Genomic DNA, 4,885 nt, shown 5'->3' on the forward strand with positions numbered 1-4,885 from the left:
AGAGTGTTATGTGCGAAAGTTTCATTATAAAATCATTTCTCTTTCGTCTACATTTCTCGCGTAACTGCACGTAAACGCAAACAGCGTGCAAATCCTTGGCAAGAACGCGGAGAACGCAATAAAAAATGATCATTTTTATATCGTAAAAAATAAACAAATCAAATTTAAACAATACATAAATAGATAAATGTAATTTATTAATAATATATAATATATATAAATAGAATAATAATATTAATAGTAATAAAATTGGAAGAGAGATTCCTCTCTATAAAAATTGAATACCTAATCTTAAAATTACAATCAAATTCATAATTTATATTTTACACTGAATTTTCCATCGTAATAATAAGATATATCTTATCTGTGACTTTTTATCTTTTTCTAACTATGCAGAAATTGCTAAAAAAAAAGTTTCCTATAATTGTGAGATTTTAAAGATTAGAAAAATTTTACAACTTTACCAAAAATTAATGTTCATCAATCCTTCATTTATTTTTCGCACAAAAGTATACTTTGTTGACGTCAAATGTCTTTTTGTTTAGCGAAAAGAAAGCGATAGCCGATCGCTGAGGGCGCCAATGAGAAGGAACGAAAGAGGGTTAGATAGTGACGCAAAACATAACATGGGAAAAAACGCGCTGACCCGTTATATTCGTGTTGTCCAGAAAATGCCGACGCATCTCCAATAGACGCGCAACGTATATTGAGGGGTTGGAAAGCGCAGAAATACGCAGGAAATCTGAAAGATATAGAGGTTTCTCTATTTGCCGAAGAGAAACTCGAAATGAGAGAACTTCTCCGGAATAATTACGGGTGTCTGTTAAAAAATCGAACCCCTCCACTCACTGCACCGTCCTGTGAATTGATTAAGAAGACTAATCTCAACCTTAATTCTGGCTCCCCCGAGCAAATGATTGAGAAGACAAGGTCGAAGATGGACACAAAAACCACCTTTTTTTTCTCGCTAACATAAGTATACAATTTATCATTTTTATTAATCTAAATATGAATTAATCCCTTCTCATTTATTTTTTTCTGCGAAGAAGATGTGTCAATCATTGAGACTAGATTATTAATAAAATATTTAATGGCGTAATATCATCTTGTAGTCCAATGTGGAGGTAATTTATAAAAACAGAAAAAAAAATTATGGATTCTTTAAAAACATTCAGACGGAACAGCTAAATATAATTCTGTCTTATAAATTATCCCCATCAATTCTTTCTTTAAGACTCTACAGATTACGAAAACTTGCCATTACGCGCAATATCGGTAATGTTAAAACAAAAATGCGAGATTTAACGTTAATCCACCACTCGAAATTGTCTCGGACGGTTTATCTCGGAAGGTTCAACGGTCGATGCGCATAAGACGCGCGCGCGTCCGATGATTGCTTCGTTAAACGCTCAAAGGCAGATGCGCAAATTTTCGAGGCGACGTATTTATACGCGCCTTCGGCGTCAGGGACCCGGGATTAGATCGCGACGGAGAAGAGACTTATTACGAGACGAGGCGATTACGCAAGCGAACGCAACTCGCCCCGGCGCCGAGAGAAACGAAGAGAGAGAGAGAGAGATCCGGATGAAAATGAGGGGAGCCTAAATAGCGGGCGTTCCATCGCGCTATTAATTACGTATCGAATTACGTCAGTTTCCCAAGGCGACCGCTCGCGCAAATAACGGATTTGTGGTAACCACTGTAACGCGGGGTGAATTTCAGCAAATTCCCAACTGAAGATGGTCATAAATTGCTGTAATGATTGGGTATACAAACGCACGCACAATCGAAAACCTCAAATATATTTTATGCACTGCCCTGAAAAGACTATAAAAATCCTCGCGATTGTAGTTCGATTTAAATAAATATGAACAATTGTAAACCTCACACTATGTTTCCCCTCATGTGGCCTTGCTTACTGATGCTTTGTCGATGCTTGACGAAGCTTTGCCAAATATAAAGAGAAACTACTTGCATCAACGCGATATCCCTCCTGTATCGATCAACTGAGTACAAACAATCCGCTACATATGTGAATAATTCATGTCTTTGCGGTGGTATGTCCGAGCATATAGAATATCGTTGTTTCGCGTTGTAACAGAATTTACAAATCAATTCCAATCTATGATATTATAAAGAATATAAATGTATCACTATGAAGAGAGACACATGTTTGTTCCATCCAATTATGGATGTAATAAATTCTTGAATTTATATATAAAATATGGACGAGACGGGACTGAATCGATTGAAGAAATAAAATACTTTGGATTTCGGCAAAAAAATTAATCGACATCGAAGACGGCATACGCGATATTTTGTGCGCGCGGATAATAGTTTTTCCACAATCGCGATCGGCGCAACGCTTAACAAATGATTCATTCGTAGCCTCGAAGACGCGCCGAGAATGATAGCGGGATGATATAAGTCGATCGTGTTTACGAAAGTGTCTCGGGAGCGCGAGAAGGAATCTCTCTCTCGGAAAGCCGCGAAAGAGGAAAACGCTTTTCCACGCGCGCAATTTAATCCGGCGTGCGGCGAGGAGACGGGGCCAGTGAGATTGAACGGATCAATGCGGAAGAGAGGCGTTTCCAAAGTGGGACGGCGACGATATAGCGTATAGAGCGGCGACGCAAAATCCACCAAGCCGCATTCTGTGGTGTGTCGTGGCGCGATCATTCTGTAATAAACGATCAGCGTCGTAGAGTCGCGTGACAATACGCGCCGACGGCGAACACGCATAAGAGAGACCTTCGCTGCATTTTCCTTTCATTTTTTTTTTTTTTCATTTTTTCTCTCGATGAAATATCGGCGATACGGACTGGAGGACCATAGAGGAAAAATTTTTGATTAGGACGAGCATGAGATTCGACGAAAACTCACATTAATATGTTCATTGCGATGCTGTATACGCTTCGCATCATTATTCTCTAGTCGAAGAACGGAAATTTTTAAAAATTTGCAAACTGATAATTCTATATAGAAATATTATTCTGATTATAGATAATAGTTCTCTATAAATAGCTCTATACAAAGGACTGCACACAAAATATATAAATGTATAATTATCGTATTAATCTTTAAACCGAAACACACACAATACGTACTTAATTAAGCAATTAGCAATAATGTTGCCTCTGAGGTTTTCCTGGTGCATTTCATTTTTAATATTAAAAAAATAAACAAGTGTGATCAAGATATAAAAATAATTTCATTATTTAATTAATTAATAACTTACACAATAATAAAAAATTATGTACCTATTGTATAATCGGACTTTTAATGAGATTAATGTGTTTCGATTTAAAAATTATATAACTCGATTTTTCTATAAATGTATTTCGAGTTTGTATCATCCTCAGTGACTGAATTTAAAAAACGTTTAAGGCCTCTACGAGCCGCGACGACCGGATATATGGAGATACAATAATAAAGCGACAAAGAGACGAAGTATAATATAATAAAGGCACCGCGGGCGCGGTGCGCGTGCCGGATGCAATTTACGATAGGCGAACTTCAACGAAAACGTTTCGATAACTGGCGAATATATCCGCATAGAAGACGCGCGCGTTGTGTATATATGCGTGTGTGCGTGTGTGCGGCGATTGCGTAATGATCGATATACCGCTGGACCGAGGAATAAACTATGTATATAAATAGATAGGATGACACTTGCTCGACATTTGTGTGATACAAAGAACACTGAATTAAAAGTAATAATTGCGGAAGTAATATACAACGGGCCAGGGAAAATCTGCAGGTACACACGTGTGTTGTCCCTGTGTGCCTACCTTCGTGTTTCTATTCTGACGTACACACATATATCCTCTGAGCGTTATAAAACGATTAAGCACCGAGTTACACCAACAGATAGCTGTTCGGGCCACGTGACACGGCCAATCGAGCATTTCTGTCGATTCGTCATCCCTTTCCTGAATTAAATTCTAGCTATGATATAGACAGAGAAAAGGGAAAGGGAAAGGGAAGACAGAGAAGCAGATCCAACGGTTTCAACAATCTCAGCTAAATCTAACCGCAGCTTAAGTTATCGTGTAAATTCTTGTCACACATTCGACGCTAAATGCGCCTCATAATTCTCTCATTTCGTACAAACATTGAACGTCATCCTCATATTAGATAACAGAAACTAAAATCATCGCAGTATTTAATATTAAATGCGTGGCGAGAATATAAATCTTTGTTCCTAAAAAAAATACATAGAATCAGTTAAACATCAGTTAATTAGATTTAAGATTGATCGAAACCGGGTCTGACTGAAATAATCAGGGGCAGCCGATAAGCTTGATCTGTCGATGCAACATTGGCTTTAAACTGAGAAACGCGGAGATATTCAGAGGAAAATTTCTCTAAAGGAGCCATACACTACGGCGAACACGATGATATATGTATGTACTATTTTGTTACCTACTACTAATATTTACATGAAACGTTTGCGCTCGCATACGCGCGAGTCGTAAATACGTCGGTTAAAGCTTCCCGCAGATGCAACAAACCCCTTGCCATCAGGACCAATTGGAAAACAAGAGACGAGCGTCAACAAATTAGATTACGCATACGTGAAATATTTTGCAATAACCGATTTCATTCGCGATAAACTATTTGTACTTATTACAGCGCGAAAAATTTTATTCGCGTCACGCAAACGTAAAAGAAAATACAAGAAATTGTTATGCAATTGCCTTGTATTACATTGTATTTTGTTATGAGATTACTATGGAGTTCAACCTTCTAGGGAAACTATTTACTTCGTGCACCGAGTCTACAATGTGGTATATTATTCACAAAGAAAAATAATTTCACGATTCTTATATAATAATAAACTAAAATAAATGTTGGATTTTATATACGCGGATTACATATTGGA

General features: G+C 37.5%; 1 long non-coding RNA gene across 1 annotated transcript in view; it reads left to right on the forward strand.

The window, feature by feature from the left end:
- LOC115238442 overlaps nt 1-4,258 on the forward strand; it is a 27,360-nt gene extending 23,102 nt beyond the window's left edge. Inside the window, exon 2 of the long non-coding RNA XR_003884505.1 lies at nt 546-4,258. This is a non-coding gene — a long non-coding RNA (uncharacterized LOC115238442). The remainder of the gene's footprint in view (nt 1-545) is intronic.
- Nucleotides 4,259-4,885: the final 627 nt, after the last annotated feature.

Source organism: Formica exsecta, unplaced genomic scaffold, assembly GCF_003651465.1.
Source record: "Formica exsecta isolate Colony F162 unplaced genomic scaffold, ASM365146v1 scaffold34, whole genome shotgun sequence".
Lineage (NCBI taxonomy): Eukaryota > Metazoa > Arthropoda > Insecta > Hymenoptera > Formicidae > Formica > Formica exsecta.